This window comes from Pan troglodytes, chromosome 5 (genome assembly GCF_028858775.2).
Source record: "Pan troglodytes isolate AG18354 chromosome 5, NHGRI_mPanTro3-v2.0_pri, whole genome shotgun sequence".
Classification (NCBI taxonomy): domain Eukaryota; kingdom Metazoa; phylum Chordata; class Mammalia; order Primates; family Hominidae; genus Pan; species Pan troglodytes.
Window position 1 is genome coordinate 178,771,869 of NC_072403.2, and position 22,357 is coordinate 178,794,225.

A 22,357-nucleotide genomic window follows, 5' to 3' on the forward strand; every position below is an offset into this window, starting at 1 on the left:
TGTGTATCATATACCTGGATTCTCTGGTTTAGCTTATAAACCCAATATTTCATCATAATCTAGTAAACCAAATTAACTATTATGGACTGAATTGTGTGCTCTCCAAATTCATATGTTGAAGTCCTAACCTCTGGTACTTAGACTGTGACTGTGTGGAGAGAGGACCTTTCAAAGGGGAATTCCATTAAATGAGGCCTCGGAGTGGGTGCTTATCTGCTCTGACTGCTGTCCTTAGAAGAAGAGGAAGTCTGAATATGCAGAGACACCGGGGCCGCCTCTGTGTATGGAGGAACGGCCACGTGAGGACAGGGAGGAGGCGCCATCTGCAAGCAAGAGGAGAGCCACGGAAGACACCAGCCCCACTAAGACCTCGAACCGGGCTTCAAGCCTCCAGAACTGAGAGACATTAAGGGTCTGCTGTTTGAACTGCCCAGTCTACTTCTAAAAGGATGAACCAATCCATTGTTAGGGGAGTCTGAGCAGACTAATATGTTAACAGAAAACTGAGCTGTCTCTACTGTTTCTCTCATCAAAGATCAGAATTGAAAGGTGGCCAAGGAACAAAAACCAATAGATAATCTTCCTACTCTATCATCCCAGAAGGCAAGGATGAAAATCTTCACTCAGGTCAGCTTTGCTGTACCCAAGGGCTATTAAATGCAGCTGGAAAAGAGAGCTCCCAGGAGGGCAGAAAAACCTGCGAGTGACAATGAACGTGAATCTCATAGTGCTCTGCAGCCCACCCCAGCCCCCAGAACCCAGGCTTTGCACCCTGAGAAAGCACAAAGCACAGTCCACTTCTCTACTGAGAGCGGGTTCTCCACCACGGCCAAGGAGTTCTTCAGGGAAGATGCTACTCTGTGAGTGGCTGGATAGAAAAATATAAACAGGGTGATTCCCCTCTTTGGGTCTTTGGTTTGTCCCTTCTCCAAAAGGAATACCTTATTTTCCCCAACAGCGTGGCTTCCTGTCGAATAACTATTCCTACCATCCCTCTAAGAACATGCAACAGGGGAAAACACCTGCTGGGAAGCTGCCGCCAGAGGCCCCACCCTATCCCGGAAGGGCCTTAGAGGAAGGAGGTTGGGGAGGAGGAGGAGGGTCAGGGTGGATGGGAGGATGAACACAGCAACTGCTGGGACACAGGCTTCGGCGCTGCACCCACCTGGAGCTGACAGTCAAGCCTCACTTGATGTTAAAGAAAGAGGAAATATGGTATCAGAAAGAGCATGAGGGTAAATGGCAAGACCTGAGTTTAAGTTCAAAATTGATTATTAGCTGTGGGACTCCACAAACCACTTAGACTTGAGATGTCTCTGTTTTATTATCTGTAAAGCAGGGCCACTTCTACCCATCTCATAGGTTTTCTGACAGTTCAGTCATGGTTGAAAGTGCTTTATAAACATTAAGTGTCATAGAGGAAATTTATTAGAAGCGTTAATAACTTATGTGTCCATCTGCACATTGCACATAGGATAGGCCATTCTTTTTAGCATTGCCTTTGCAATTGATTTAATTTCCCAAGCTCTGTTCACCTTCTGAGACCATAACAAACATTACCCTGAAGTTTCTGTTTCCATTTCCATTGGTCCCACTCTAAGTGAACCTTGGCAATCAAAAGGGCATCATCCCTCCTTCTACTGAGCCCGGTGAGCTCACAGCTGGAACGCTGCTCCACGGGACTGAAAGTAAACACTTTAAGTTTCCGGGTGATAACTGTTGGTCATGGTCAATGTCAGTACACTCATTTAAGAGGTGCATTTTCTTGGAACCACTCACTGAAATATACACTCAACACCAAATGTGAGCTTCAGAAGATATTTTAAGGGCATCAGGAAGATGAAACTGTGCCCGCCCCTTGCGGCATGGAGGAATCCACACACACAAACATTTCTACACACTCACACTTGTATTCTGCTTCTGTGTGTTTACATGTTGTTTCTTGTAAGAATAGAGATTGCAAAGCTCAACTTAAAAAATATTGAATGGTAACATAAACAAATTATTAGGCAAACCACAGAGAATTGCAAAACTTTTGACTGTTTTTTAGCTACAAAATTCAGTTTTATACATTATATATTAAGAACCTACTGAGCAAGAAAATATTCTATTAAGTGGTATTTGCAAGAGATTATTCTAATAGAGGGTGTGCTAGAAAAGAAAAGAAAGATGATACAACGGATGAGGCCCCTACTGGATATGAGGTGCAGAGAGCCAGCTTTCGCCTCCTGAACACAGAGAGTCCTCCTGACTCCTTTAGGAACATGAGCTCCATTGGAAACATCTGGAAGTTGAGGATAAGAGAAAACAAGTCTGGCCAGGTGTGGCGGCTCACACCTGTAACCCCAGTACTTTGAGAGGCTGAGGCAGGAGGATTGCTTGAGCCCAGAAGTTGGAGACCATCCTGGGCAAAATAGTGAGACCCCATCTCTACAAAAAATAAAATTAGCCAGGCATGGTGGCATGCAGCCTTCAGTCTCATAGCTGTCAGGGTGTTCAAGTTCTGCCTTCCATACAGAACAACATCTGCAGGGCTCACAGACAGAGGAATGCCCCCCAAGATACTAACTCAGGTGAAAGATTGTGAGATTTCATCCTCAGGTACAGACACCATGGTGTGACTTACAGGAGCACCCCGAGTTATATAAGAGTGTCCCTAAATTGATGTTAAGAATACTAATGAAGGATGAACTGAGTCTCTCTGCAGCTGCCTCTGGGCTTTGTCTGGTGTGCCTATGCCCAATGTCACCCAAACCCAAAGAAGGGTTTGCAGCAGCAGCTGCACAAAGCTGCTGGACAAAGCCAATCTCCAGGAGCCCAGTCCCACCCTCCCCTCTGAGAAGACCTCCATGTGACTTCCCCACCTTTGTGGCGTATGGTATGAAGAGTACAGGAAAGAACGAAGGGACAGCAGCCAGGGCACAGATGCAAACTACTCTCAGAAACATGTTCTCTTCTGAAAGACTCCAGAGCCGGTGCGACCCTCATTAGAACAAGCACCAGAGACATGAAGTTTGCTACTGAAGGTCTCCCAGCAAGCTGCAGGCGGCCCTGACCAAGGTTAGGTCACACGAAATGAGCCCCACTTGCAGAGCTTGTTCTGAACCTCGTTTTGGGGAGAAACTTGGTTGTTCATGTCACGGAGAAGGAAGCTGAGTGAGGATGAGAAAAGCAACCTTCACAGAGGCAGAGCTGGATCAGAAGAAGGTGCAGCTCTGCTCAGCACGGCCCCCAGCCTGCTTCCTGGGCAGGAAATTCACATGTGAAATCCACTTTCTGAGAGGCTCAGGAGCCTGCTTTGACATCATGATGATGAACCCAATCATGTATTTATAGCTTAAATCAAGTGGAAAACCCCACATCACCACAGGCTGCGATCTGAAGGAGCAGAGATTAGCAATCTAGAAATAGAAAAGTTATTGAAAGCCAATCTTCTCCCAGCTGATTGATCCGCAAATGACGGCAGGAAAAAGCTGAACTCACTTCAGAAGTTGGTGTCTAAAAGTGGAGACTCTTTCAGCAAGGCCTGCCTGGGTCACGGGGTCTGCCCCATCTAGTGAGTGCTCTGCTGTGCATCAGAGAGAGGGGGCGGGACTGGCATCTTCCCAGCAAAGTGGGGGGCAAGGGAGCACTCTGTAAAAGCAGGGGATGATGTGTAAACCCGTCCATCTTCCTAGCGCATCAATAATAATGTTCCACTAGCTAGTCAGGTGCTCAGATCCTGACATTTGTCAGTTGTGTCAAAATGCTAGAAAGTACCATTTCAAATGCTATTATGTGTTGTTTATAAAATATAAGGATAATTTCACCAAAGAAGATATACAAATGACCAAGAAGCATATGAAAAGATGCTCAACGCCAGTCACTAATCCTTAGGGAAATGCAAATCAACACCACAAGCAAATCAACACCCGATAAGATACCCCCTCTCACCTGTTGGGATAGCTACATCAAAACAAACAGAGCATAATGAGTGTTGGCGAGGGTGCTGAAAAATTAGAATTCTTGTTCACTGTTGGTAGAAATGTAAAACGGTGCAGGAGCTCTGGAAAACAGTATGGCCATTCCTCAGAAAGTTACACATAGAATAACCATATAATTTAGCAACTTTCACTTCTGAGTATATACCCAAAAAGAATGGAAAGCAGAGCCTCAAAGAGATATTTGTACACACTCACATTCATAGCAGCATCATTCACAGTAGCCAAAAGATGGAAGCAACCTCAGTGTTCATTGGTGGATGGATGGGTAGCAGAGTGCGGTGTAGGCACACAATGGAAGGAAATGACGACACACGTTGCAATGTGGATGAACCTGGAGGACATTACGTGAAGTGAAATAAGCCGGTCACAAAAAGACAAATACTGTATGATTCCGCTTACGTGAGGTACCGAGAATACTCAAATCATAGAGACAGAGAGTGGAATGGTGGCACCGGAGGATGAGGACTAGGGGGAAAAAAGAGTTATTGCTTAAAGGGTAGCATTTCCGTTTTGAGAAAGGAACGGAGTTCTGGAGAAAGATGGTGGTGATGGTTGCACAGCAATGTGAGTGTACCCAATACCACTGAACTGCACACTGACACATGCTTGAGACGGTAAATTTAACGTCACATGTTTTACCCATAATTAAAAATTTTTAAGTGTAAGGATAAATGTAACCACAGTGTATGTGCATGATATATAACAGCACATAGTTACACATAGTTATGTCGATAACTTCTTATTCTATAGCCTATATTTATCATTTTAAACTACAGAAAATATACCTAATGAAAATTACTAATTTGCCTTCTATTTTGTTTTAACATGCTTGAACCATAAGCTCAAAACACCTGTTGATACCTTGTGGTGCCTGCCTTTGAAAAAAACCTAAATCCTTCTGATGTCTCCATAGATGAGATGTACAGGCCGGATTTCGTGTCATTTAGTCAGGAAAAATGTCACAGGAAAGCAGTTTCTCATAGATATCAGCTTTCAAACTTTCTACACCTGAGGACCACTTGGGTGGGTCTAAGAGAGTGACTGTGCACCCCGACCCCCTGCAATTGTGGAAACTCAGAATCACGAGCCAAAGAAGGTAACCAGGATAAACTGGGTAGAATCAGCAACTTTTGGAGAGAGGGGATCACACCTTTAACACTACAGCTAGGCGTTTTGAATGAGGTAAAACCTGAAGACAATCTGAATAATGAGAACCACAGCCCTTGTTGTCATAAGGAACCTTTCAAGCCAGTGCCTGCCAGACTCTGAAACCTCTGGGCCCTGAGTGTACAAAGAAAAGAGGGAGTACCTGCCTGCGTCGTTGGTAGAAAGTAAAGACACAGATGCCGGAGGGGAAGAGCACAGCCCGCACACAGCGGGAGCTCATGAGATGTTTGGAGATTGATGGGCACATACACAGAACACAGTCTCCTGGATTAAAGCACTCAGTGTGCAGGGTGGGACCAGGGAAAGGACAATGCCAGGTTCCTGGAGAGCTGGAGTGACACAGATGAGCAGGAGCAGGACTGCAATGCCACCGAGCAGTGCAAGCGAGGTTTGGTTTCCCCGAGCATTTGGAGAAACTGAAGGAAACGCGGAGTGAAGACAGCGTTCCTGAACACAAAGCAGGAGGCGTGAAGTCCCAAATCCAAGCCCACCCTCGTTCCTTCCCCGGTGTGGGGCTGTTGGCACCTCACCCCTCAGTTCATATGGTGGGGCAGTGTCGAGAGCCCGTCGCTTTCAGCCAGATTGTGGCCTTTTCCATTCCAAGCCACAAGAGCGTCAGATGTGAGGCTGTGCTTCATAGCCAGGCAGGGACTCGACATCTGAACGACTCAGGGCCAATCAGGAGAGCAGGAACCACAGCAGTTATTTCACAGAAAGTGTTTCATACAAGGAATTGGCTGAGTAAGGCTGGAAGGCTGGAAAGGCAGAGGAACCCCCAGTAACCCCAAGATGGTAACTGCAGGGAAGCAGCTCCTTAGACCGAGGGAGGAGGGTGGTGTCCTGACAACCTGGGAACACTGAGAATGGAGGCACTGCCCAGCTGCTGGGAGCCTCTCTGAAGGGGCACAGGGAGGCTGGTTCAGGCACTGCCCAGCTGCTGGGAGCCTCTCTGAAGAGGCACAGGGAGGCTGGTTCTGGGAAGCAGGCAAAATAAATGGACATGTAAATGAAAACCAGAAACTGGTTCCAATAGCTTTTGCCAGAATTAAGAGGTTTCCTTTCTTTTTTTCTTTTCCTTTTCTTTCCTTCCCTCCATCCTTCCCTCCCTCCCTCCTCCATCCCTCCCTCCCTCCCTCCCGACTTTCTTTCTCTTCCTTCCTTCCTTTCTTTTTTTTTTTTTTTTCATGGCCTCGCTCTGTCACCTAGGCAGGAGTTCAGTGATGTGATCACCACGGCTCCCTGTAGCCTCGACCTCCCAGGCTCAAGTGATCCTCCCACGTCAGCCTCCCAAGAAGCTGGGACCACAGGTGTGTGCCTCGCCATATCTGGCTAATTTTTGTATTTTTTGGTTGAGACGGGGTTTCACCATGTTGCCCAGGCTGGTCTTGAGCTCCTGGCCTCAAGTGATCTGCCCACTTCAGCCTCCCAAAGTGCTGGGATTACAGGTATGAGCCCCCGTGCCTGGCCAGCATTAGGAGGTCTTAATGGGGACAGTGACAGGAATAGGAGGCAGAGCTGGGGGATCAGCACCTGCTCCTTCCCCCGGGCTGCCTGTCTCTCTGGCACCCTCTATTCACAGGGTGCATGGGGCAGCGGACATGGAACATGGACGAGGCTCCCAGCCCATCTGCTCCCCCAGGCCATGTGTAGAGGGTGGGTTTGGAGCTGAGAGAGGACAGCTCTGTAGTCAACACACTGTCTGATCCCAAATTCATGTTCCTGGATTCTGCCTCACCCTCGCCTCTGTTGGGGGTTGAGAACCTGCCCCAAGTCAGGTCCTACTGCGTTTTCATGATGGCTCCAAAGAGTCTCCCTTGAGTGCTGGAATTGCATGGGGCCCAGCACCGTTGGCTGCAAGACTGTCTAGTAGCCTGCACTTCCAAGTCTCGCTGCCTTCTGGGTGTGGCCAAAGCCCTGTTGCTGCCTCTGGGATCCCTGCTCCTCCCCATCCCCTGCCAGCTCACTCTCCAGCCTGACCCACCGCGTTTGCTCTTGGTTTATCAGCTCATGCCTGTGATGCTTCATCCCAGTGGGTGAAAGACAAGATTCTGGCTGCTCCCTGCCTCACCCCCTCCTCATTCCTCACTGGTGATTCCTACCGAGGTCCAGGGTAGGCCAGGGCCTATGGGGAGACCTACTATGGTTTGAGGGTAGCCACCCTCCTGCAGGTGTGCTAGCAAGGAGGAACCCACGTGGGGCCCAGGAAGTCCTATGGAGGAGTTGCCAGGGGCAACCACTGTGGGTTGAGGGTTGCTCCTCCCTCTTGCAGGTTAAGAACTGCAGCCTTTCCAGGGCATCCAGAGAAGAGGGCACTCAGGAGAAGGGCCTTGCAGGCATGAGCCTCACAGAGGTGCAAATGGCAGTGCCAACACATTGAATAGGATGTGGAGAATGTACACTTCCAGTCACAGGAAAGCTCAGGTGCAGCATTTAGGGTGCCCTTCCCTATGTAAAGGTAATAGGGAGTGGAAAATCGCACTCATCCTTCACCAGTCCGTGTGGCCTTGCCCTTTTCAGCAGCCTGGTGAGAGGTCCATGTGGTGAGGCTGTAAGCCCTGCAACACACACATGAGTGAATTTGGGAGTGATTCCCCAACGTCATCCTTCGGATGAGACCACAGCCCTGCCTGACAGCTGGATGTAGCCTCATGAAGAACTGCAGCCACACTTCTGCCCCCATAGCAATTGTGAGATAGTAAATGCCTCTTTTGTTTTTTAATGCCAGTAAGTTTGGGGGTAATTTGTTACGTACTAAAGGTAGTTAGTACACCTCGTAAAAAATCAAAACATACTATTTAATTCTGAGTAACACGACTGCCACACTTTGAAGTGATTAGTCTTCAATGAGTATCCCTCCTAAAACATAAGTGTGATCTTAATTTTAGGCATCAAGATTGTCCTGGTAAAGTGGGCTTTTGCATAACATTCAAGAATATGACCCTCACCTCTCAGGGCCTTTGTATTCGCAATTTTGATTCTCATATTTGAAACGCAACAATTGATAGTTCCTACAGATGATGGGAGTTTCTCCACTCTTAAGGCTACCCTCAAACATCAGCTAAAATTCCACTAAGTGTCCGACACATTATTTATTTATTTATTTTTAGACAGGGTCTCACTCTGTCACCCAGGCTGGAGTGCAATGGCATGATGTCAGCTGACTGCAACCTCCACCTCCCAGGTTCAAGTGGTTCTCGTGGCTCAGCCTCCTGAGTAGCTGGGATTACAGCCTCGTGCCACCACGCTCAGCTAATTTTTTGTAGAGACAGGTTTTCACCCCATTGGCCAGGTTGGTCTTAGACTCCTGTCCTGAAGTGATCCACCCGTCTCTGCCTCCCAAAGTGCTAGAATTCTAGGCATGAGTCACCATGCCTGGCCCCAACATGTTATTTAGATGCAATGTTCCTTTTGCCTGTTTTATGAGAGCCATGCAGAGTAAACGGTCATTTTTCAGACAAGTAGAATGATACTTCTGGAAAAGTTGAAGATAGTCAGTAAAATTCAGGCTGAGGGAACAAGAATCTCATTTTGTCACTATCCTGGTCTGTTGTAATTACAGCAAAGATGGCGTGTCTGGTAACCTCTCTATTCAGAATTGAACAAGACACGCCGACCTGCGGCTGCACTGGGTCGAAAGCATTTCCTATTAACACCTGGGACTGCTGGGTCTAAATAGCAACCATCTCGAGGCAGTCATATTCACTACTCCTGGAGCCCCCATGGTGTACTGACGCTGGTGACCTGTATATTGGAGGGGGAGCCGCTCCACCACGCGACTCTTCTCATGATCAAAGTACAGACACTCAGTTTCAACCACACCAGCCCAGCCAAGTTATTCCGGTAAGAAAAGACTCAACACAGCCTCAGATGGCAAGGTCAGCAATCTGACAGCGAGCCGCCGTGGGTAATTTGTCAACATCCACTTTCTTCTCTGTGCTCTGAAATCTACACAGTGCAGGGAAAAATGCAAAGTCAGGGTGCAGATATCAGGCTGAGTCTGAAAACCTGGTAACAGGGACCAGCAGAGGCTGCCCAGCACATGGAAGGGAAGGGTGGAGCTGGACACTGGCCAGTGGGCTGGCCAGAGCCGGGATCTCAGAGCATCTCACACCAGTAAGTCAGCAGCCTCAGAGATGCAAATTGGGTGGGGCAGAGCTCACCGAGGTTCAGATTCGCAGGAGGACAGCAGGGGATTAGGAAGGTCCATTCTCAGTTCAGAGGGAGGAGTCCAGGGGTCTGACACCTGTGGCCAAACCAGGCGTGTCTCCACCTAGTCATGATTTACGAGTTATAGCCAAGTGCACGACCTCAGCATTTCCTGTGGGTCCCGCTAGTTGCTGCTGGATTAGAGGTTGTGTGTATATTCTAAAGTCTACTTGGAAAAAATGTACAGACACCAAGGAAAACCCTGGGTTAAAATGTTATCGGGAGGTTAAAGAGACCCAGGGCGGATATGAGGGAGGGACTGCTCCAGGTATGTGGGGACGGAGAACACTGTGGGGAACAAGTCCCATGCACACACTGAGTGCTGCATACCTCCTGCACCACAAGCGATACTCAACCAGAAGCCGCCAACATTCAGAGAAGAGAAGGAAAGCCGGCAGATACTATTCATCTGCTAGATTCACAGCAGATAACAAGCATAACCAGTCAACCCACGGATGCTAATTAAAAAGATACTTAACTGATTTCCTGACATGTCCCCCTCGAGCTCCAACTAGCACTGAAGAATGTTTCCAGTCATCGTCTGGGCTCTGTGGGTGCCATGGAGGCAGAGTACCCATCGCTTTATTTGCAGGCAGCAATTTCAATTGGATACCTTCAATTCTTTTTCTTGGTTTCTAGATTTCTGAGTCTTACTGTCCAAAATAGTAAGAAAAAAATGCTTACTCCTCTACTGCGATCCTGTTTACGAGGTTTATTTTCTGAGAGAAAGGAATGACATTGTACTGGACAGAGGGCTGATCTCAGAGGGGGGCCGGCTCACTGGATGAGAGCAGTTGAGGATGCCACCATCCCCTCTGTCCCAGGGAGCCTGCTGCTTCTGTGTGTAGTGGGGACAGGAAATCCTTGCCTCCTTCACAGATATTGCCTCTCCAAAGGGAAGGAAGCCTTCCCCTTGGCTGAAAGAGAGGCAGTTGCCGTAAGCCTTAAGCCTCGGCAGGAGGCTCCGCACTCTTCCGCGTCCCTGGCTTGGAGCGTGGGTTTGATGTTGGCGTGGGCTTGCTGCAGCGAGCTGATGTGCAGCAGCCTGACCTGCAGGCCCTGGGTGGGCCCCCGAGCCCTCTCCTAGCCCTCCCCAGAGCTGCCCTTCCCTCCCCACTTCTTCCCATCTGCTATACTAGGTGCACACTCACTGTAAAGGGAGATGCAGAACCTCAGTCTCCCGCTGCCTGTCCCTCTGGCCTGTGTCACGTATGTGCCTGTGGATGAAGGGCACCTTCTCTACGCTGTGGCGCTCGGAGCCACCCTCCTCCACAGGCACACAGACCCCGGAAGGCCTCCTCTCAGGACCAGGGGTGCAGGCTGCGGCACTAGGGATCTCTGTGCTGTGGAGGGTCTTGGGAAGCACTGGTCCTGGGTGCAGAGCAGTCTTGTCCCCCCAGAGCTGTCATTCCAACTGCAGCTGCCATAAGGGGGTGCCCAGGACCAGGCTGCACTGAGGTCTGGCTGCCCAGTCAGTCAACAAGGACCCTGGAGGAGAAATGGCCGAGTCGCTGTCCTTGGGGGGCTCCTGGTGCCCTGTGGACAACTCTGCACAGCCCTACGGACTCCCAGCTGCAGAGCACCTGGCCCTGAGCCCATGGGGCCAGCTGCTATTTGACGGATGGAGGGTCCACATGGCTCAGGAGGCACAAAACAGGACAAAAGTTTGCAAACTCTAAACCAAACTTGTCCAAAGCGCGGCCTGCAGGCGGCACGCAGCCCAGGTCAGCTTTGAATGTGGCCCAACACAAATTTGTAAACTTTCTAAAAATATTATGAGTTTTTTTGTGATTTTTTTTTTTTAGCTCATCAGCTATTGTTAGTGTATTTTATGTGTGGCCCAAGACAATTCTTCTTCCAGTGTGGCCCAGAGAACCCAAAGATTGGGCAGCCCTGCTAAACTAAGCTTGCCGTAAGACACGCCAAAGCATCCAAAATTTCCTTACCATTTGCTGTTAAAAATAGCTTTGATTTGTTATCCAGACCTACTGTGCCGTTCTAAAGAGTCACCATCAAATAAATATACATAAAGAGCCATGAACATTTTCTCCTCAGTGAAATTCTACGGAGCTGTTGCTATCTTCACAAAGTGTGTCAACAGCCCTGAAGAGAGCTGCATCGCTGGGGAAAGAGAGTTTGGGCAAGATTGTTGATTCTTCTTTCTGATCAAGAAAATTGTGTACTGGTACTCTTAGAGCCCTGGAGAGTCTGAAAACAGGAAATGCTGAGTTCCTCATCAAGACAATCTTTTATAGCCATCCATGTCAATAAATAGATTATTTTTAAAAAGGAAAGCAACATAATGCATTCAGGAAGTTATTTGTGGGAACAGGAAACCTCTTATTTGAAAGAGTTATTGACTTTGATTGGGGACGGTAGTGCTTTGAACATGGCAGGTGGGCGCTGGGCAGAGGCTGCTGCCTGGCTGAGGGGGACACAGGCATGTTAGAGGCCTGTGGTGTCCGTTCTGACAGGGACCACGCTAAACCGTGGGACTGCTGCCCTGGGAGCAGGGAGAGGCAGCTCAGGGGTGGTCTGTCTGAGCAACAGCAGGACACGCAACCCAGCAGGCACCAAGGACAAGAGGTCGGTATCTTTAGAGGGAGACCGGGTGAGGAAAGGGCTTGGGAATTAGGAAATACAAAATAGGAAATCAAGGAATGTGTTCAGAAGCTGTTTATGGAAATAAGAAAACTCTTACTTCAAAGATATGGGACATGAACCAGAAATAAGCATCATGATGATGAAGACAGTGTTTTGTTTTTGTTTTTGAGATGGAGTGTCACTCTGTTGCCCACAATGGAGTGCAATGGTGCAATCTGGGCTTGCTGCAACCTCCGCCTCCCGGGTTCAAGCTATTCTCCTGCCTCAGCCTCTCAAGTAGCTGGGATTACAGGCCCCTGCCACCACGCCCAGCTAATTTTTGTATTTTTAGTACAGATGGGGTTTCACCATGTTGGCCAGGCTGGTCTCTAACTCCTGACCTCAGGTGATCCACCCACCTGGGCCTCCCAAAGTGCTGGGATTATAGGCATGAGCCACTGTGCCTGGCGAAAAGACAATGTTTAAACTTCATATTTCTACGAAATATTCTGCCACCAACACAGACACATAAAGAGCGAGCTGCAGTGCACCAAACGAATCAGGTCCTGAGGTTCTCAGGTTCTTCTGTTCTCCTTGGGTTCCAGTGCCATGGCCAGGGCTTTCTGCATAGGGATCCTCTGCCCAGCTTGCCAGCAAGCGGAGGGCACTCACATTGGGGGCAGGGCCCAAGTCTTCACTTAAAAGAAAACAGGACGAAAGCCAAAGGGAGGAGGGTCTCTCCCACGTATCATCTTCATGCCTAGGAGGAGGCTGGCCTCCCCTTCCCAGTGGGGAAGCCCCTGCAGTTCCAGCCCACCTACCCCTGCTCCTTCAGTCCCACTTTCTCTCCCTCTCCCCCAGCCCAACCTGCCATCTCTCAGCCCTGGTCCTGCCCCAATTTCCGCGCTGTTAATCAGCTGCCTTTAAAGATGTTCGCGGCACAGTCATACCTGCAAAGGTAACCAATCCCACAAGAGCAGAGAGGCTGTGACACCCGGCAAGGCCCTGGAAAATCCCCTCCCCAGCCCCAGCGCGACGTGCTCCTGAGATCAGCCCTGCTGGGTGGTCCCCTCCACAGCCGTGGACAACATGCAGGCTCCTTCCTTCTCGGTAGGTTAAGACATAAGGAACTCACCAATAGCAAGTATTAAGATCTAGTAAAGTTTCCTCTCATTTCAATCCTATTTTGTGCCTGTTTCCAGTTCCACTTACTAGAATTCCTCAACACTGTCCCGATATTTGTTTTTGTGTTTTAGCATTCCTGTTTTAAATCGGGAGTAATGCTTTCACTTTTCCAGTTATTCCTTATTTGTTTCATCCTGTTTGGTTTTTGGCTATTGTGTCATATCTTCACAGTCTCTCTAGGTTTTTAAAGGTCTCTGTTCCCTGAGTTCTATATGCTGCTTCTGAGGTCACCATTTGTTTGCTTTTCTCTGGGCAGGTAAGGAAGCTGTCAATCGTCATAACAGAAAGTTGAGTGTAAACAGGCTTCGCCATAAGGGATTCACTGGCTCGCCAATGAAAAGTCCTGGGAGGCCGGGTGCGGTGGCTCATGCCTGTCATCCCAGCACTTTGGGAGGCCGAGGGGGGATGGATCACTTGAGGTCAGGCGTTGGAGACCAGCCTGGCCAACGTGATGAAACCTTGTCTCTACCAAAAACACAAAAATTAGCTGGCCGTGGTGGCACACACCTGTAATCCCAGCTACTCAGGAGGCTGAGGCAGGAGAATCACTTGAAACCAGTAGGCGGAGGTTGCAGTGAACCAAGATCATGCCACTGCACTCCAGCCTATGCAACAGACTTAAGACTCTGTCTCAAAAAAAAAAAAAAAAAATGTCCTGGGAGGTGCAGCCTGCACAACTGCCTTATCCACTTCTCTTCTCCTGAAGGGCTGGCCCTGCCCCAGGCCGGTCTCCCCTACAAAGCGTGGCCGGTTGATCTCCGGAAGCGCAAGTCCACCCTGTGGTTCCACGCCTCACCCTCTAGCGGCTCGGCTCCCTATTACAAGGGAAGATTCCTCTTGATTTGAAGTCAGCCATGATCAGATCTCACCTAATCTCCATGTAGAACTTGTAACCAGGACCGTTCCAGGCACACACTTCAGACTGTCCCCTCCTGGAGGTGCCCCTGTGCTGAGCCCTCCCGTGAGGCCGGGCATCAGATAATAAGACTTTTCCCCTTGAAACTCCACAGCCATCTGCTTCATGTTTCCACAGCACTTACCACACTCTGCTGCGAACACTGCTCCCAACGTCTACATATTCACGCTCATCCAGATTTAAACTTCCTTCAATCTACATGTTTGTATGTATCCTACAATACCAAACACAATTTACTACACTTCAAAGAGGCTCATGATTATGAATTGAATTTTTTCTCTTGTCCTTCTTGTTTTGACTGATTAGTTATTGGAGAAACTGGAACTGAGAAAGGATTTCTTTAATGGTCCAGCACATAGGAGTAGTGTGTCGTGATGTTCTCTTGAGAAAGCCTGGGCTTCTCTTCAACGGAGTTTTAGTTAACTTGGAGAAATCTTCTGTTTCCAGTACGCTCAATTCTACCAAATTTAGGTGAATTTATATATAGTTGTTTTGCGTATTTTGAAAATTTATAACCTTCAAGGGCTACCAGGTGTCTTCACAACAGAAAGCTTGAGGTAGTACTAGGATGGAAGGTCAGAGGTTGACACCTTCCAGAAAGACGGAACGGAAGGACATGGGCATCAAGCCAAGGTTAGGTTTTATACATAAGAGGCAGAACTGCCTGATTCTGAGAAATAGAGATATAAAATAGTAGAAGATACTATACAATACAAATACCTTCTACTATGTAGTTAAAAATAAGAAACGTGTTCATATCAGTATTTTTTTTTTTTGAGACAGGGTCTCACTTTGTCACCCAGGCTGAAGTGTAGTGGCATGATGTCGGCTCACTGCAACCTCCTCCTCCAGGCTCAAGCAACCCTCTTGCCTCAACCTTCCGAGTAGCTGGGACTACAGGCATACACCACCACTCCCAGCTAATTTTTGTATTTTTAGTAGAGACAAGGTTTCACCATGTTGGCCAGGCTGGTCTCAAATTCCTGGCCTCAAGTGATCTGCCTGCCTGGGCTTCCCAAAGTGCTGGGATTACAGGCATGTATTTACCAACCTGAGTAGATATTAATGCTATTCCATCTTTATCCTTGAAAAGGGGAAGGAAGATATTTTTGGATTATTCTAAAATTAAAAGTAAATTATATATGCCTAGGACTTGCCACAAAATAACCTGGAGCTGTGTGGGTAGGTGGAGAAGGAGAGGGAGTGGACACATAAGTAAAACAAGACTGGCCTGGTCTGGTAATTTTGGAAATTATCTGAGACAGATCTGTGGGGATTTATTACATTCTTTGCTTCCACATGTGCTTGCATTTTTTATGATAAAAGTCATCTTTTTTAAAGCAGGGGTTTAACCTCTCAAGCAAATGAGTGTGACTGTCACTTTTAAAATGCTTCTGATATTAAAATCACTCCCAGAACAGCATAAAATAAGTCATTTTTAAAGCTGGTGTGGGATGTAGCTGTGATCCTGGGAAAATATAAAGCTGGTTTCCGGTATGGATCCACACCTGTGCTGTGTTCATACCAACAGCCCGGCTCAAGAACATATGCCAGCCGTCAAGTTGTGCAACCAGCACCAATTTCTCCTGCCAGCCAGAGCCTCCTTACCTTCCCACCTTATTTCCGGCCACTTCCCAGCACCCATTCTTACTCCAGGTGGGTCTAAATCCTCTCTGCTCCTCACGAGGCTCTTCCACGCTTATCCTGGCTCAGAACATCTCTCATCCCCCTGACTGGGCCTCCACCCTCCATGGGGAACCAAATCGTGGGAAAGCTGGATTCCACAAGCCGCCCTGCAAGCCCACTGACCGCAGAAGGTTGCCTTCTACAACAGCTTAGCTCAAAACCTTCTTTTCGCTAAATAAAGTTGTATTTTACTTCCACGCAAAATAAACAAAAACTCAGTTTTCTGCCTTCAATCCTTCTCTCTTTTATTTCACAGAAGGAACTTTGGTTCTCTTAAATAAGGCTTCCACTCTGCATGTCTTTCCCAACAGATAAGATCGTTTACGTCTACTTACAGTTCTCAATGTTTGCTGTTCTGCGTCACCCTCAGAGTTACAGATTACTGTGACTCACGCCCGGAGAAGCAGCAAGGTGGGGTGAGAAAGGCCAGGTGACCTTTGTCCAACCATGGCTGGCAAGCGACAAAGAAAGGGGGCTCAAAACGTGGCCTCTGAAGTCTCGATCCCCCGCATTTCTGCTGCGCCTTGAGCCCCCTGTGCTTCATGGGGCTGGGCTCTCAACTGCAAAGCAGGTATTTTTTGACCACAGATGAATTTCTAAAATTTGGCAAAAGGATTTAAAAACTCTAGAAATAGTGTGTATTTAGATATCTGTTCCCCAAATAAATTTGAGTATGACTTGTTTTGATCATGGTCATTAGTAGATAAAACCGTATTTGTTTACAAGTAATATTAATTCTATAGGATTTAGTTCACGTTACAAAACCTGGTTGACCAATTACCAGCACTAACAGAACTAAATAGTAAGTTTGGAGAAAGAAACTGTGAACAGAAAGGCTATTCAGTAGGAGATGTTGCTTTTTAAGTCACAACAAAAAAATAATAAATATTGTCACCGGGCGTGGTGGCTCATGCCTATAATCCCAGCACTTTGGGAGACTGAGGCGGGTGGATCACCTGATGTCAGGAGTTCGAGACCAGCCTGGCCAAGATGGCAAAACCCCAACTCTCTTTAAAAAAAAAAAATACAAAAATTAGCCAGGCATGGTGGCGGGTGCCTGTAATCCCAGCTATTTAGGAGGCTGAGGCAGAAGAATCACTTGAATCTGGGAGGTGGAGGTTTCAGTGAGCTGAGATCACACCACTGCACTCCAGCCTGGGCAACAGAGTGAGACTCCATCTCAATAATAATAATAATAATAAATAAATATTGTCACTTATTTTTGCCAGTGCAAATCTAGAAAACATGAGATGAAGGATAATGTGTAGGACATACCAAAAAGAGCTTGAACGTGAAAGTGAGAGGTAACAACGTGCTAGCAGCCCTGGCTCGCTCTCGGCACCTCCTCAACCTGGCCACGCTCCTCGATCTGGCCCCGCTCGAGGAGCCCTTCAGCCCGCTGCTGTGCTGTGGGGGCCCATCTCTGGGGCTGGCCGAGGCCGGAGCCGGCTCCCTCTGCTGGTGGGGAGGTGTGGAGGGAGCGGCGCGGGTGGGAGCTGGGGTTGCGAGTGGTGCTCACTGGCCGGCGCGGGTTCCAGGTGAGCGCGGCTCGGCAAGCCCCGCACTCAGCGCGGTTGGCCAGCGCCTGCTGGGCTTGATGGGGGACGAGCTCCCTCTGGGCTGCAGGAGTACCTGGGCTAGGTGCCGCAAAGTCCCTCGGCAGTGCCAGTGAGAGGTGAAGCCAGCTGGGCTTCTGGGATGGGTGGGGACTTGGAGAATTTTTCTGTCTAGCTAAAGGATTGTAAACGCACCAGTCAGCACTCTGTGTCTAGCTAAAGGTTTGTAAACGCACCAATCAGCACTCTGTGTCTAGCTAACGGTTTGTAAACGTGCCAATCAGCACTTGTTTAGCTAAAGGTATGTAAACGCACCAATCAGCACTCTGTGTCTAGCTAATCTGGTGGGGACTTGGAGAACTTTTGTGTCTAACTAAAGGATTGTAAACACACCAATCAGCACTCTGTGTCTAGCTAACGGTTTGTAAACGTGCCAATCAGCACTTGTTTAGCTAAAGGTATTTAAATGCACCAATCAGCACTCTGTGTCTAGCTAATCTGGTGGGGACTTGGAGAACTTTCGTGTCTAACTAAAGGATTGTAAACACACCAATCAGCACTCTGTGTCCAGCTAAAGGTTTGTAAACACACCAATCAGCACTCTGTCAAAACAGACCAATCAGCTCTCTGTAAAACGGACCAATCAGCTCTGTAAAATGGACCAATCAGCTCTCTGTAAAATGGACCAATCAGCAGGATGTGGGTGGGGCCAGATAAGGGAATAAAAGCAGGCCGCCCCAGCCAGGAGGCCAACCTGCTCTGGTCCTCTTCCACGTTGTGGAAGCTTTGTTTTTTTGCTCTTTGTAATAAATCTTGCTGGTGCCCACTTTTTGGGTCTGTGCCGCTTTTGTGAACTGTAACATCTCCACAAAGGTTTGCAGCTTCACTCCTGATGCCAGTGACAGCACGAGCCTGCTGGGAGGGACGAACAACTCTGGATGTGCCAACTTTATGAACTGTAACACTCACTGTGAAGGTTTGCAGCTTCATTCCTGAAGTCAGCGAGACCATGAACCCAACAGAAGGAAGAAATTCCGGACATATCTGAACATCTGAAGGAACAAGCTCCAGACATACCATCTTTAAGAACTGTAACACTCATCACTAGGGACTGTGGCTTCATTCTTGAAGTCAGGGAGACCAAGAACCCACCAATTCTGGACACAAAAGGAGACTTGCTGAGGCCAGAGGCACGGTTCAAACTTCAGTCAGATGCAGAATCGGAAAAGTTTCAGCCTTGCTGCCCCTCTCCTCCCATTTTTGACTCTGGAAAGGCCTGTGAGGGACCTGTTTGGCGTATCGAGTGAGGACTGCTCTTTTTTAACAGCAGCCGCTTGTCTCTCCCATATCTTCTCACCCCTTCTGCTCTGAATCAGGCTTTGTTCCCTAGTGAAGCACAGAAAGCAGGGAAAATTGGAGAGGGTGGAGAGGCAGCGCCAGAGCACAGATCTAGCCACAACGTGTCCACCCCATTGCGTTTAGAAAATGCAAGGAAGGATGTACCAAAACTGCAGGTTACAACACTGTATCTTAGAAATTTTCTGAGCTTAAGAAATAGATGCCATACCCCACGACAAAAAGAAGTGGGTTGCACAATGGACTTGTACCATTTCCTGATACAAATGATGCTTATTTCCCAAGAAAAATACGAGGCATAGCCAATGGCCTAGGATGCAAAATTATAAACCAACTCATTGCTCCACTGGAAACCACACCCTTCTTCTAGATTCCGTCTTGACATAAGGTCCAAGTTTCTCATCTGCACCCTCCACATGGCATCTCCTACCCCTAATTCCTCTCTGACACCTGCAGCCACGGCTGACCAGTGTGACCAGTGCTGATCGGTGGCCCCAGGAAGGCTGAGCTGTCTCCCTGCAAGTTGCACCAGGATTCTGTGCCCCGAAGGGAAAACTGTTCCTGGTGATTCCCGTGTCCCAGTTCCTTCCTCTTGTGATTCCAGCTCACAGGACCAGGCCTCTCCCTGGATCTCCCCCTGCCCGCCGCCCCCCCACCCAAGATCTTGCTCTTGGTGGCCTGTCTCCCAGAGATGAAAAGTCCTGTCTTGACCCTTGTGGCCCAGGGCTGGGGCCTGACACCCGCAGCAGGTGCCTAGAATGTTAATGCCACCAACTTTTCCTGTCCTCTGCCGGGAATGCCTTGTCCACCAGCAGCTCCTGCCGAGATCCCTTGATCGGCTCCTTCTGTGAGTCTCAACACCACCCACCACCGCACTGTTCTCCCGCAGAGATGACAGACAGCTTTGGTTTAAGTCTTCTGATGCCCAGCAAGAATATACAAAGAAAACTGGCCTAACCAATGTATTAATAGTAAAATCTGGTTCATTCGTAAGTAGAGTTCTGAGGGTTTTGAGATGCTGCTGTAATGTTTAAGCTACAGGCAATTTACTCAAGGAATGTGATGTTGAAATATGTTTCAGAATAAACTTCCGCTTGAAAATTACAGGCAATAAAATGTACCAGCTTTCTCCTTCTCTTCTTCATTAATGAATTGAGGAACATAAAAGCTCAATTAAAAATAAAGACTCATGCGTCACTTCGTTGTTTTTAGTCCTTTCAATTTAATAAAACATTGGTATTGAGGTGTCGTAGGAAAATGGAAAGTCACTGCTCTGTGTCTGGCTCAGTATCCACGTTCAGCTTACATCATAAATCCAGAGCCGTGGGGAGTGTCTTTTCCTTACTTCATCAGAGCCTAGAATGCCCACAGGTGGGGTCCAGTGTGGACAGCACAGGGGAAGCATAGAGAGGGTGAGACAGCCCTGGGGAAAGGCAGGGGCAGGGAGCAAGCTCCGAGGGCAGGGCCAACATGTCAGGTTTACTGCTGAACTCCAGGGTCTAGAACAGAGTGAGAGGGAGGAGGGACTCCATAATTAGCTGTCGAATAAGTGGAATCCCAAGAAGAAAACTGGGTGGGAGTGTGGAGATAAACACTAGCAACAACGACACAAAGAAAGCAAGGATTGTTTCATAGCCGGGACAAGCTCATTCATCAGAAACCATGAAATGGAACCTATCTCCCCACACCCAGCAAAATAACAGCCCTACTGCCTGTCCTCAGAGTGCCCTATGACCACCACCCACCTCAGTAAAGAGACAACCCATGCATTTGACCACATCCTAAGCCCTTTTTCCCCTTCTCTGTTTCTTCTCAAAGGCCAGGTGATCATGTGGGTTCCAGCTTTATAACCACATTCCTTAGACCCAAACCACGGTAGGTAAGTGAAGGCATGAATGAAGAAATGCAACGAGAAACTAGGGGAAGGCCTACCAGCTGATGGACGTCAGATGGGTCTCGCCGCTTGCCCTCGGTGAAGCCCAGCCTGAGACCACAGCCGGCAGCTGTGCTTCTGTGGGAGAAGATCCAAGCGCTGCTCAGGGATCACAACATGCAACATGACTCCACAGGGCAGGGGCAAGCCCTTACCATGGAAACACATGCGTTTCCACGACAACTCATACCTACGTGTGCCTCTGTGTTGGAGAGTATTGCATATTGCAGATGTCCAAAAGTGCACAAAGTTTTAACTTTATAAATCACATGAAGTGATGCTCTCCTAACTCAGAGTTACATTTTGGCAAGAGCCAGAAATGTACCAATGTATTCCCAAGCAAGCAGTGAGTAAACAGGAAGCAAAGTGTTTGCTCCCCATGATCAATTATAATCTACAGACCATATTCCTTCCACTCTAGAGACCTAGAAATATGTTTTTAAAGTATCTCATTAGTTTAAATTATGACTTTTAAATTACTTTATTAGTTACTTGTGTGGCCATTTAAATAAGTCAGATTTTACTGGGAATAAATCAATGATTCATCTAAGGACAATGTATGACTCAAATATTTCCTTCCATTAATCAGTAAATGTTCCTTTTCCCAACGTGCTTCCCTGCCAAGTAAATCAATGTCTCTGGATAACTAGGTAGGCGCAAATATGTCAGAGCACATCAGACTGAGAACACAGAAGGGAAACACATCTGTAGCTTTTCACATCCAGGGCCTCACTCCACCGCTGATACGCTGGTAGCTGAATCTCGTCTGACCACACGAGTCAGAATGCACATGGTGGGTGAGGCTGGGACAGCCTGGAGAGACAGGAGAGGGCAGCTAGCGAGAGGTCCTTGGGGTGTTCGGCAGCTGTGGTCCCTAAGGTTCCAGCCCCCAGACAGGCCTACAACAGCCACGGCACCTCCCCTTCCCTTCTCAGGACCCAGAGCTCACCAGGCAGCAGCAAGGGGCTACCGTGCAGGAGTTCATCTTGGACCCTATCCCAGACACGCTCTTGTAGGAACCCAAGATAACTGGAGGAGTCTATAAGGAGGTGTTGTCATCTAGATGTAGCTGGGGACAGAGATCAGAAAACAGGGCCCAACCTCCCCAGTGAGGTAGGAGACGGGACTTGACTCTGGAGGCAGGGTTCAGATACTGGACCAAACTGAGACCCTGCTAACATAGGGACGGAGGTCAGGGGATGTACCCATCAGTGTGCCATGTCTGTTTACTATTGCCATGGCAACCCCCAAGCATTACCGCCCCTTTTCATAGCAATGACCCCACAACCCAAAAGTTACTGCCCTTTTCCTAGAAATTTCTGCATAAATTGCCCCTTAATCTACATGTCATTTAAAGTGCGTATAAATATGACTGCAGGCCTGCCCTGAGCTGCTACTTTCTGCCTAGCAGATAGCCCTGCTCTGCAGGAGCAGTCACAGAGCTGTAACACTGCTGCTTCAACACAGCTGTTTTCTTCCACCCTACCGTCTGCTTGCTCTTGAATTCTGTCCTGGGTGAAGCCAAGACCCTTTGAAGGCTAAGCCCCAATTTGAGGCTCACCTGTCCTGCATCACCAGGAAGACCAGAGACCAAAGGCGGGGTCTCACTGGGTGCAGTCATCCTCAAGCCTTCACCCTGCTCTCTGCCCTCCTCTGCTCTGCCCCAGAGGCCCCAGGAATCCGGCAGATGCCGTTGGATGTATCCACAGTGCAGCTCCATCCCCGAAAGCCTCACCTCCAGCCTACATCGGTTTTACCTCCCAACTTGAACATTTATCACCCTTCC

General features: G+C 48.3%; 1 protein-coding gene across 4 annotated transcripts in view; it reads right to left on the minus strand.

Annotated features, from left to right (window-relative positions):
* RPS6KA2 (ribosomal protein S6 kinase A2) overlaps nt 1-22,357 on the minus strand; it is a 455,964-nt gene that overhangs the window by 254,666 nt on the left and 178,941 nt on the right. The window contains exon 1 of one of the 4 annotated variants that reach the window (XM_054686485.1): nt 20,571-20,590. The exons of the other annotated variants lie outside the window; for them this stretch is intronic. The gene's annotated coding sequence lies outside the window, so the exon portion shown is untranslated. Of the gene's footprint in view, nt 1-20,570; nt 20,591-22,357 lie in introns of those variants that run through there. 4 annotated transcript variants of the gene reach the window in all.